Source organism: Mixophyes fleayi, chromosome 6 (genome assembly GCF_038048845.1).
Source record: "Mixophyes fleayi isolate aMixFle1 chromosome 6, aMixFle1.hap1, whole genome shotgun sequence".
In the NCBI taxonomy this organism is placed as follows: Eukaryota; Metazoa; Chordata; class Amphibia; order Anura; family Limnodynastidae; genus Mixophyes; species Mixophyes fleayi.
Window position 1 is genome coordinate 45,927,910 of NC_134407.1, and position 13,816 is coordinate 45,941,725.

At 39.4% G+C, this 13,816-nt stretch overlaps 1 protein-coding gene across 3 annotated transcripts in view; it reads right to left on the reverse strand.

The window, feature by feature from the left end:
* The window catches only part of SGMS1 (sphingomyelin synthase 1), a 186,105-nt gene that overhangs the window by 65,917 nt on the left and 106,372 nt on the right, over nt 1-13,816 (reverse strand). The gene's annotated exons all lie outside the window — the stretch shown is intronic.

Sequence of the window (13,816 nt, forward strand, 5' to 3'; positions counted from 1 at the left end):
TCTCTGTACAGCGCTGCGGAATCAGTGGCGCTATATAAATAAATGGTGAGGACGATGATTAATGTTGTGAATTCTTTGTGGACTGATATGCGGTATTCAAATGATATTTGGTACGTGCCTCTATTGTGTCAAAATAATAAAAATATTCCAACCGGCACCACGTCCTATGTTCACTCCTTTCCTTTTGCTGCCTGGAGGAAGAGAGAATCCCCAAAGTCTCTCCGCTTGTAATCAATTAAATAGTAATAGTCCTATTTGCACATGTAAAGAAGGAAATAATAGTATGTATTGTTCCGTTAGAAAAATAAAGTGAGCAATATCTGCAGGTGAGAAGGAATTGAATCTAACAGAACAATACGTACTTCTATCATTTCCTTCTTTACAAGTGCGCTGGAGGACTATTACTATTTAATTGCCTCTACTGTGTGTAGATAGCAGATATACCTTAAAATGTAATAGATGTAGGGAAGTGGCCTCTATGTGGACCAGTGATTCCATTTCATAGTTGTATCCTATATGGGTCTTGCTATTTTCCAAAGGAATCCATAAAGAACAGTTAGGTGGAGAAAATATTTTACCAGATGTGAATGTAGAACTGAGAGTGGTGGGAGAGCATGGGGAGGGGGTTGGCAGACACACGGACATATATCTCATGTCTTTACTATATGGGAGAGAGAAGAATATTTATGACAACTTAAATATCTTGAAGAATGCAATATTTCAGCCAAAAGGCTGTGAGAAAGTGCAGAGTTTTCCTTTTGAAAATGGGCCGTCTTCACTAGCAGCAAGAAATGGAAACTTAAAAGCGAGGAAAGTTGGCAACAAACCACCTAGAACTCTTGTTTACATTTTTAATTAAAAAGCAGATTATTTTGTATAAAATGTAAGATGTTTAGTTCAATGTGGATTCTTTTTAACTTTTATACATATATTCTTAGGTGTAAGATGGAAACGGTCTGTAATTGTTGGTAGACAATGCACGAAAAAAAATCAATTTCTTGTTTAACAGCTCCAAATTTTTCGCCCCTTTAATGACCATTCATTTTTTATTTTGCGATGCATTGTTTCACATGTGGGCATTATATGTTTTGTTTCCTATTCCATGCAAGTGCATTTTAATTCTTTAGAACAGATAGCGCTTTCTTTTGATAACATATTATCTTTTTATTTTATGGGGAATATTAGCTAAAATAATGGGGAGAGGAAAGTATATTTTTCCAAGATTTTTTCAGATAATTTCATAAAACAAAAAAACACCAGACAGAGAGAAGTTTTTTTGCATTCAGCATAATGTTAAGTTTGAGCCAAACGGTTCTTCATGGGAACCTTAGGCTGTCACTAGGCTGTACCAGCCAACCAAACAGTTCTTCATGGGAACCTTAGGCTGTCACTAGGTTGTACCAGCCAACCAAACGGTTGTTCATGGGACCCTTAGGCTGTCACTAGGTTGTACCAGCCAACCAAACGGTTCTTCATGGGAACCTTAGGCTGTCACTAGGTTGTACCAGCCAACCAAATGGTTCTTCATGGGACCCTTAGGCTGTCACTAGGCTGTACCAGCCAACCAAACGGTTCTTCATGGGAACCTTAGGCTGTCACTAGGCTGTACCAGCCAACCAAACGGTTCTTCATGGGAACCTTAGGCTGTCACTAGGCTGTACCAGCCAACCAAATGGTTTTTCATGGGAACCTTAGGCTGTCACTAGGCTGTACCAGCCAACCAAATGGTTTTTCATGGGAACCTTAGGCTGTCACTAGGCTGTACCAGCCAACCAAACGGTTCTTCATGGGACCCTTAGGCTGTCACTAGGCTGTACCAGCCAACCCACAGCAAAGAGGCACTGCAGCAACTGTACCAGCTTCCCCAGTAGTTCTAGGTGCCGCATAGGAGCCTAGTGGTGGCAGAGAGGTTCTCCTACAACTATTGCGCAGTCGGTGAGGAGTGGTCAGTAACAGTCAGATACTGACTGTGAGAAAGAAACTCAGATAAATTGTGCAGAAAGAACATCCCTTGATCCGTTTTTCCCCAACAGACCGGGTGGCGATGTAAGCCCATCCCGCCACAGTGGTCTACTACAGGATGATCATTATTAGCATGTTGGTGACTTCAGTTGGAGCACAACAGCACCAGAACACAAGCATGCACCTCCAAAAGACTTCTGCACACTGAATTTACATAATATGTCATCTACACCAACACTAAAAACACCCGCTATCCGGAGGTATGCCGGGCTCTACACATTCTTATAAACCAGGGCTTAGCAACCTTTATCTATCAGTGTGCTGGCTAAAATCTAGTCAAACCCAGGTTTGTGTGTGTAATATATATTTTTTATTTTATGCTGCTAATATCAAGTTAATATTAATAATGAGACCAACAAATAAGTCCACACAGTAGTGCCCCCAGTTAAAATTATACGGCATAGTTGTGCCCCCGATTCACATTATGCCACAGTAATACCCCCAATTCATTTTATGCCTCACATAAATGCCCCCAATTCACATTATGCCACACATAGGCGCCTAAAATTATTATGCCATACATAAGTGCCCCCAATTAATATGCTGCCTCGTTAGGCAGCTGTGTGTGTCACTCACCTCACGAGTCATCTGTTCCACAATAAGGCCTGAGAGGAACTGCTGCGCATGGGCAGCAGTTCAGTCTTGGCGATGTCCTGCAGTGACAGCCAGCCCGGCCTGCCAGACTACAGAGCACTGCGTGCCGGGGGTTGCCGACCCCTGTTCTAAACCTTGATTTATGGAGAGAAGACTTCCTCACAAATAACAGCAAAAATGTATTTACTGGATATATTTTCCTTTCTGGCAAATTTGCTTTAGATACTTTGTTAATAGTCTTGTTTAGAATATTTAGAATTTTAGAACTGTAAATTATCTATATCTGTAAATGTGTAGGATGTAAGCTGCAGGGGACATGTGGGTGAGAAGACAAACATTCCCACAGTGTGCGCTTACTGAGCTTGGCCTTGAGATAAGAAAGCCACCAAGGGATCAAGGACTTCTTGTTTCTCCTTCTCTGTGATCACAAAACAAAGCATCTTAGCTTCTTAAAGTCAATACATCCTTCCTAGATGCTAAAGTAGTTAAGGGGGTAAATGCATTTCAAGAATGATGGTGAAGTTACAATGTTATCTCTGCAGATGGGCAGTGACAATGTCTGACTTTGATAGCAGGTTTTGTTTCGGTCTTGCACAGTGCCCATGTTTATATCATGCCGCTTTAACCACACACCTTGTAACGTGCTTCTTTTACTGTTGGAGGTCAAGTCTCATTCCCAATTCATTTTATAATTTCTCACTTTCATTTTCACCCCATTAAAATTAGATCAGAGACCTGCCTTTGGTGTTCTATTTCAATCTTATACTGCTATACATTAGTGATCCCACCGAGATTTAAAAGGACAGCCAGTGGGATTTCACAGCCCAGTTTAAGTGGATGGATGTACCCAACTACAGCTAGAAAAGTGTCCTCTCATTAGTTTAAACAATATTTTATTCTCAGTATTATAAAGGAGTTATATTGATATACCAAACATTTTAAAGGGGTTGTCCATGTTTTAAGGTTCCCTTGATTAGGGGCAGAACACCTTCATGTAACCAATCTTCATCTCCTGCAGGTCCAGATGTTTTAAGATTGTGGTATCAAAAACCCACATCACTACGTATATATGATCAACTAATGTAGGCTTGTTGCCTTCCTCCGTTACCTTAACCACTAAGTGGAAAAACTAAAAGCATATGTCTTGTTCAAGGCAGCACTCAAAGAATAATAAATGCTCTTCTGGGATTTAAATCAAACACGACTTTAGGTATATCCCTGATTAAAGTTACACCATGAAACTGAAACATTGGAGAACAGATTATTAAAAGCCACGTTTGATTTAAATCCCAGGAGAGAGTTTACTATTCTTTGAGTGCCGCCTTGCAGGGGATAGAGATAGATATATCTAATAGGGTGTGTCTTTCATTCACTATTTGCCTAGGTCATACTTACCTACTTTCAGTAGGCGACGTCCGAGAGAGGGGCGTGACTAATGGGCGGGGTGCCACGAATCGCGCCATTTTGGCCCCGCCCCCATGAGCAGAGTGATGTTTTGTCGCGGGGGCGGGGCCAAAATGATGCGATTCTCGGTGAGTCGCGTCATTTTGACATTGGAGTTCCTGGTTGCAGGAGAAATGCCAGCTCTCGCTGGAGCCCGGGAGACTGACCCGAATTTCGGGAGTCTCCCGGACTTTACGGGAGAGTTGGCAAGTATGGACTAGGTGATTTATTTAAACCACATTGGGGTGCCAGGGGCTACACATAACGCTGATCTATGGGCAGGTCAGCTGGCAGAGCGAAAAGGGCTCAACAGTAACCCGATATCCTCACAGAAATCAGATTTAATAGGGTCCTGCAGAAGCACTTCAAAGTCAGTAGACAATATCTAATGAAGGATGGGGCACAGCACAGTAAACTGCGCCGTGATGTGCAAAATATTATATGCTGCCAATGAAAATGTATAATGGTCTGTCACCAGGCAACACACATCACCACAGTCCTAACAAGTTTGTGAGGTTCACACACTGTTACAAAACTGCTGCCCGCTATCCTTAGACTCTGGCTCTTAACTTTTGAAACAAAATGTCCAGGACTCTCTGTCTAGAACATAGAGGGTACGGAGAGTTCTACAACACTTATTAACGCATAGAAGCTGTAATCAATATGCACAACAATATACCCCTATAGCAAAACAAGATACACCCAACAAAAATGTTATATATAAATATATCTCATTTCTCTCAAGCACTGAAGAACAATTAACTAAACAAACTAAAAGGAAAAAAAATAAACAAAAATGATGTAATTACCCAGAGTTAACCAATATCCTGTGAAGATTTATATTCACACTGGAGTTGACAAACAAAAGAATGCTAAAAAAAAATCTCACAAAAATGCTAATTCATTGAAATGAAAGGATAAATGTGCAGGAATGACAAAAACTCAGCACACAGCATTCTTATCACCACAACACAGCATATCCGAATATATTACAAGAGGCCAGGCTTGGAAATTGCTGAATAGTGACACAGCTAATGTGATATGATTAATGGTACTAGTCCCATCCTAAGGACTCACAATCAACACCCAAAACGTTAAAATAACTTGACATTGCTTTTAATATCATCACCAATATTATGTGATAATTTTACCTTCTGTTTCACTGAAACACAACTTTTTGTTTAAGGATTGGCCCGCAAATATCAAACATTTCAAGAAAGTGGTGCTCAACCCTTTATTTTTAGCAAAGACCCCAAGTGTTAATCTGCACTTTTTGGGGGACTCAAAAAAAAAAAAGCCAGATTCAATTAGATGTACGGCTCTGGGGGATACTAAAAACATTCTCTAGGACCACATATGGAGTCCTGTACGACAATCTGCAGCAACACTAAAACCATTGCCCTTGGTAAAGCAAACATCCGCTTGGTTACTATGCATTTATAGCCCATAGGAAAGAAGAGGAATATTTAGTTTGCATTATAGCATTTAATAGACATTACTTTAATACAGCGTGGAATACACAATTCCAAGTTTCAAAGCATGCTGAATCCAATAAACTGAATTTCCATGACAGATTCAGAAACAAAATTCCAGTATTGTATGTTTTAAACATTGCTAACTAATATCTTTACAGAAGTAACATCATGGTCATGATCAGCATAAATCTACAGCTGAAGCGACAATGTATAAACATTTGTGGCTGTTCACCCTACTTGTGATCATAAAGCCTGTGAAATGCTAAGCACAAGGCTCACTTGTTTTTTTTTTTTATGATTAATTGTGATTAGCTGCTTTTATAGTGGAGAACGGCCATAAACGTAAAAACCACTTAATCTACTGGAAGTATTTTTGCCTTCCCCTGTTAAGAAACCTCAAGTCTTTGTATTAGAAACAACAATGGAACAGAGAAGACATCATACAGTTGGTTGACAAGCGTTTTATAATTAAGTCAATGTGTCAACATTCTTAAGGGGCATAAAAGATTGTATACACAATGGTGCATAAACCCAATTTTCATAAAAAACAAGCTATGGCTGCATTTGTCTTGTTTCTGACTCGGTTTGTGACAGAGTGTTGTAAGAATACAGTTATTTATTTTTAGGACATACATATTCCTGGTAATTTTGTAACCGTTTTAAAAAGCATTGGTGTAATTTGATTTTCCTGCACTTCCCTAATGGTGTGCAGAAGGCCTAGCGTTACTGTAAACAGGTTGGATGTGCCTAAGGCGCAGAGCGCTTTCTTACGGAGACGTAGTTGGTGCTGTCTGTCAGTACAGGTAAATATAGACTTGAACTCGTCTATTGTCTATTAATTCCGTTGTGTTATGTAATGACCACACAATGCAATGAGTTGTTTGATTTTTAATTCTACCTTCTGTGCCAAGTAAGCAGTAAAATATGCTGGAGAAACAATCATGTAAATGTGTCTAAAGGATGAACACCAGCAACTGGGCAAATCCACAATACGAGGGACACAATTCCTATCATCAAATATGACGATAAAATATAAGTATTATACATTTGTGGAAAGGGGATATCTTCTAGTTTTTTAAATTAGATGTAAAACATTACATACATTTTAGCCCCCCCGACTTTGAGATGCGTGAATGTGGTACAACTCATCTTATATCGAATTAGCTATAACTGGCTACCAACACTGGATTCCCACAATGCATTGCATTTTCTAGTTGCTACAATCGTGCACCTATAAGGAGGACAAGGAGGAAGGTCACTTTTGCTTCATAATTCAGTATATTTGCAGTTAGTTCATAAAAAATTAAAGCGTTTTGTCAGATTTATAAAATGATGATCAGAAAGTTGAAACTTAGTATTTTCTTACTGCTGTAATAGGCCTAGATACACAGGTAAAGGTAGAATGCAAAAAACAAAGAATGCATAGTTATTAGAATTGATGGTCACATTGTAACATAGGCATTTCACTTTCCATAGCCAATATTGGTACCAATTCATGTAGACTCCTATTTACATTATTGCACAGAGTACAAGTAAACTGAACCTAATGCAATGATATACTAATATATATATATATATATATACACACACATATATACACATATATATATATGCACATATATATACACACACACACACTCACATACGTATATATACATACCTATTCACATATATTCTATATCAAGAGAATATTTGTTTTAAAAAATATGTCAGATGGAAATAAAATACTTCTGTCTAAAGGATTAAGATAGCTCAAATAGCCAAAATTAAAAAGGTAGCACCAGCATACGCGACGTGAGTTGAGTGGCATGGAAAACTTTTGGGATAAATGCCATTAACAAGGCTTTAAACCCAGCTGCTGTTTTGCCAGGAGCTTTACTCCATTTTCAGAAATGAGACACAGCTCAACAAAATGTTTACCTTCTTTGAGGTCAGGTACTACACAAACTGTGGCTTACTGGTGTTAAAGCTGTATTCCAAGTTAGCCGTGGGATTTATTATTGCTCAACATTCTAAAACAGTCTCTGAAATGGGTTTGAGTGGGAGGACCACTAAGAAGTGTTCTGTATGGGTCTTAGTGACTACACCGTCTCTGTAGCGTCACACAGCCCTGGCTTTTCACCAGGCGGTGAGACAAACAATAAAGGACAATGGACAAACGACTGCATGGAGCAGCCCCCAGGTTTCTGGTGAAATTAGAGGTGCGCAGGGTGATTATTTTTTCCCACCCAACCTGAGAATACAGCTTTAAAACCAGACATATTCTGCTTGAATCTAATGAAAACATAATGACGTATGTACACTGTAAAAGTAGATAGGAAAGAAAGCGAGTTATACACCAGGACCACGGTAAAAAACAGAAGGCGTCTGTTGTTGAAAGTTTTGCTCTAGAAAATGCAAGGACTGGCATATTAATACAAAATCTTAAAATAAATAATATTTGAAAATAATGAAACATTTTACTCTTATTGGTGGGATTTATAATGGGGGAGAAGAATAGTGATTGCCAGGCTGATAATTACTTTTTCAGCAGCAAGATATATTTTTCAAGTAGAAAATTAGCCTCTCACTATAATGATAGGTAGTTTCAAGAATGGAGAGCTGAAAGCGCCAGTAAATACAAGTTTTCACACAGAGAATCTACACATTGTGCGACTATTATCGAGATACAGAATTATATTATTTAGGAAAACTGTTTTTCAGGTAACATGCAATGCTACAGTTTAGAAACGGAGATCAAACATCTGGTTGCAATGAGCAACATTGCTACTTCATGGCTACATGTGGAAGTTTCCATATATGTACCCCAATATATCGGAGGTGCATAAGTTTTGCTTTAATGATCCTGCTTTACATTACATCAGGAAACACCTTTCCACTAGAAGTCATGCTACAAAAGTGTACGGCAACTGTTCCCTAATACATAAAGGCAGAGGTTGGTACGGTGAAGGCAAAAATGGTTTGTGCTTTTTGACATCCAAATAAGCTTTCCTATCATGGAGAACATACTTCTAGGAAAATAATTTCCCAGAAGTTTGTTCCTGTTGAGCAGGAACGCCTCATTTGGACAAAACCTCTCTAGAAGTTAGTCATTGTTTCAGTGAGGTAATCCTTTCATAACACACCTTGCAGCTGAAAATAAAACAAGTAGTTTATACTAAAACATCAGTTATTCTAACAATGTAGATAGAGATCTTGACACTAAATCAAACAAATGTAGTCAAGCGTATGAAAGATGAAATTAATTCTAAATGTATCAACGGTAAAGACAAACAAGTAACATTTTCTATAATTCAGCACAGGTAACACCATTTCACTGAATTCTATTACAAGATATCCGTTTTTCACTGTAACTTCCCAAGAAAGCAACATGACAGCTCCCATACATCAATCAATGAAAATATGCAAACAATCCAGGTCATCTCTGCAGTATATCTAGTCCTGGACAAATTCATCTGTAAGTTAGGAGCGAACAATTCTGTAACAATATACTAACAGCACAAAATATTTTAAGTTTGTGGCATATTACACATTATGTCAGCCTGTGCCCCCAAATCTGTGCACTGCAGCAGCCATTCAAGCCCCTCCCAATCAATGCACTGCAGCAGCCTATGGCCCCGCCCCCAGCACTGCAACAGTCTCTGCCCACCCCTCTTGCCCCGCATCAAGGCACTACAGCCTGTGCCCTGTATTTGAACTCTCTGGCTCTTTTCTCCTTTGCATTGTATGTCAGGTATCTTACCATTGCTGTGCACTCACATCTACAGTGACATCCCGATCCTGACGTCAACAGGCACTGAGACAAGACAGGCTTTAGGACAAGAGAGTAAGGCTGATGGCAGAAAGGGAGCCAGGCTGCGTGTTAGTGGTTATGGCTATCATGATTTCGTCCAGCTGTTTATATTTAAGTGGGGTTATTTTCCCCGTTTAACATGAAAATAAAAAGATAAAATCTTTTGAGTATATTTTTCCTTTAAATCACCTGTTCGTGGACTTACAGGCATTTACATACACTTTCCGATTCTGACCGCCAATAAAGTTAATATAGACTTAATCAGTGTATAAAAAAACAAAAAAGCCTACCCTAATCATCACCTGGACTTACCAGATGTAAATAAGGACAGAGTACATGGCTTGGAACAGATACATAAAGCATATTTGATCATTGACCGTCTTTGGTCCTAGCCCCAAGGAAATTTTAGGATATTTCAGATCTACCACACATGTACGGCCAAAACTGACAGAAAAGCTCATATAGGCAGTCTCAAATGGACGATTGTGACCAATGACCACCCATAAATTAAAGGTGCATGCGACTACTGCATGCCAAATCATCACTATAAACCTACACCTTGCTCCATTACTTCCCAGAAACAGGCTGCTGTTCATCATAGGACTTACCAGTTTCCTGTTCACGGCCACTAGTTTAGAACTACGTCCTCTGAAGATCTTCCTACTACATACTGCAACAGTCACAAGTATGTCTATCTGACAACGTTCAGCTTGGTTTCTCCAGTACTATCCCATTCCATTGCATCATAAGAGTTCTAGAAGAATGTGTACCATTGTGTGCATCATAAAGCAGCCTCACAGCACTGAGGTCATGGTTCTATTCTGACCAGTGCCCTAAGTGTGTGGAGTTAGTGCCTCTGTTTCCGCCAACAATCCAAAAAACATACCAGTAGGTTAATATTTGTATTTCTCTAAGTGGTAGAGAATGATACAACCTTCTCTTTATAAAGCACTGAATACTACATTGTTGATATATGAATTAAGATTAATAAAACAAATATTTATCCTCCCTATAGTATACATATGTTTTATACCTCATTCATACTGCACCAAAAACCCGGGTCGAGTCGCAGTATGAATGGTGTCGGGTCTGATGACCCGGGAATTAGACCCGGGACTTTTGGTGGGGTAATTCCCGGGTCCGACCTAGGTCGCCTACACTATGAATGGTGAGACCATGGTTTTTCATCCTGGGTCGCAAACACAATTATAAAGTTGAAAAAAACCCAAAAACAAACACATGACAAGAGGAGCCAATCAGAGCTCCTCTTGTGATGTTGCCATGGAGACCCGGGCAGACCCGTGTTCAGTATGCACAGGGTCTACCCAGGAATTTCTCTCCATGGGAGCCTCTGTCTCCCGGCAACATCCCGGATTCATACACCCAGGATATTGGCGGGGCGGCAGTATGAAAGCAGTTGTGACAATTTTAACAGCTGCCAGGGATGACCTATGTAGATTTCTTTAATACTAAATGTGTACATAGTATGTTGGGGTCAGACATTCTGCGGCCACAATAATGACATGGAATAAGAAAAAGTCTAGGCACTCCATGACTTGGTGAAAAGTATTTATTCCATTTGTAAATGTTTTGGGACTCCTTTGGGGCTTTACTCTCTATAAACCAACACACATACATATTATATATTTAACATCAATAAAACATCTGCTTATACTTAACTCTCTAAAAATAAAAATAGGAAAAAAGTCAACAACCCTAAATTATTGCAGCCACTAAAGCTATGCCTCTGGCATCCAGTGTTATTCATAGACTTCAAACAACCTCAGCTGTGAACTTCATCTCTGAAGATTAAGACAAATTTCCTGATAACAACCTTTGAAGTCTAAAAAAAAAAAACTGTTATGTTTGATTTAAATACAAAAAAACAATAGAGGAATTTTCAAATATACTACAGCTCCTCAAAAATAAACCACAATAAATGTAAAGAAAAACATAAGTATATGGAACTTTCCACTCTGTATTGGTGGATTTCTTACCTTTAAAAGAAGTGCCACATTAATACAAATTTCCTTATTATTTTCAAAATCAAATGATAGTTAATGTGTACACCATATAACACTGCTTTCTTGTTTTGGTTAGAAAAACAAATATGCTCTCTGATTAATGAATATAAATACAACCATCATAGCACCCTTAAAAGTACAATTTAATGTACTTGTTAATTATACAGGCACCACACTGCTCAGCACCGTCCTTACGTTCTAATCAGATCACACATTAGCTCAGTGCAAGTAGTTTTCAAATCCCACTGCCTGCCTACCTGTCACCTCGAACCCACTTCCTACAAGGCTATGTGAGCCGACTAGAATGTGTGGAGTAGTCTCATTAAAATTAACTAAGAACCTAATTTAGTAAGTAGGAATAATGCTAGTTTCAATATACTTAAACCACTGGATCTGTGCAGTTTGGCCCTGTAATATTGAAACGTTCAGGAAGAACATCCATTTCCATGCCACATGTGGTCATAAGACCAAATCTACAGATGTGTGGTCTACTTAACTTTGCATCAAGCCCATGGGAAAATTAGAGACTTTAAGTTTGTGCCTAGAGCCATGCTACCCAGTCATTCAGTCCATCTGCAAGAAATGCTTCATCATATGATCAGAACCATTTTCAAACACATACCTACACTGCATACGATGGATATCTAAGATCACAACAAATAAGTTGGTCACACATGAGATCATCAGTCATTCAGGGGCCTATTAGTGCAAACAGAAGATGAGCACAAACTCAGTGGGGATTTGAGGTAATCTTCCAACCACATTTACTATTACACCTGATAATGATCTAATTGATTTGATAAAATTATTATCTGATATTGGGTTTATTTTAGGCTAGAACACTGCAGCTACAGGCCAATTTTATGGTATATGCTGTGATGAATGTGTGGAAAGCCTGTCACCCAGCTTATATAATATCTAAGTGAGGCATTTTGCCCTCCAGGGTTGCAATTCTCTATTAAACACTGTTATTAGTCCTAAGAAAATTAAAAAAAACCACATGTTTGCAAGGCAGGAATTACTTATTTTGTCCAAGATCAATTGCCTTATCTGTCCTAATGGGGTGAGAAGGGGCTTCCAATAATAGATAGGCTCCGTTACTTGATAATTTGGCCAACTGGGGTGGTGAAGTAGGTGGGTTGACTGTAACAAAAGTGACAGAGAGGACAATAAAGATGAGTAGGAAGAAGTATATCTTAGACATAGCTGTAAATAGATCATTGGTAACCTTTGTGTGGGCAATCTCAGTGGAACATAGAGGCTGGAAGCCCAAATGCACAGGGCTAAGAAGAGCATGAGTAAAAGAGATTAATGCATGTTTGAAGATAAAAAGAAAGTACCAGTGGAGGTGGTGAGCTAGGTGCAGACAAGTACTGACAATGAGATGTAAGAGCAAATGAGTTGGGAGGGCCTGGTTGAGGGAAGAGAGGAGTGTGAAGACCTTGTCCACCGGTAACCAGAGAAAAAGAAATCGAGGATGGGTAGATAAAGAAGAAGATAAGGGTGTGTGGGATGTTAAGTCTGGAAAGAAGAAGGATAGGAACCCTTCAGGAAAGATTTAACAGACCCCAGGTGGAAGGGACTCTACCTAGTCTTGAGACAAAGAAGGATCTAAAGACCCTTGCGACTCTCAAAGTTATAAGGGATACTTTCCATTTTGTGAAAGGCCTGAAATCCAGCACTCCAGGACTCCTTTTTACTGTGCAGTTGATGACAAAGCCCACACATAAGACCTTCTACTCAAAATAAAATATTCCAAAGAGCAAAAAGATAACTCTGCAATGAAAAAGCTAATAAGGTCACTTTTTAACTGCAATCAAATATAGCATTTGTTTTTATCACTGCTGCAGCTTGCACACAAATAGAGCGGTGAGAAAGATAACTTTCTGTAAAGTAAGGAGGAAGATGATCTGCATAGACTAATCTTCTGCTCAGTGGCCGACTCAAAGTTCTGAATCTTCCACCTCTTCAGGAAGGATGGGCTCCACGACTCTGGTTTAGATACAGAGACCAGGCATTCACCAAGGCTGGGGCTCTCTCAGTATCTTCTATATGACTTTTGCTTTTTGTAGGTCAAAGCAGCAAGGCCAAAATTCTCTTATTCTAACTTTGTGAGCAATTGCTGTATTGAAAGGGAAGGAAACACCATAACTCCTGAGGCCCACTACCCAGCTACTGGACAGAAACTGCTTCTGGAATGGTTAGTGATCTACTCTTTATCAGATTAATGACGTTTAAAATTCTGCTAAAAAACCTAACACAACTGCCAGAGCTTCTCCCTGGGCAACGCAGCAGGATTTCTACACAATGCAGATCACACCAGTAGATTTGTAGGAGATCTAGCAAGCCAGGCAACATGATAAGGGACTGCAAGAAGTCTGCCTCTAGGAACTGCTGAGTGGTTGGCCATAAAATTAAAGACTGCCCGAGGAAGATGGTCTGCAACCTCCGTGGATTGGCTAACC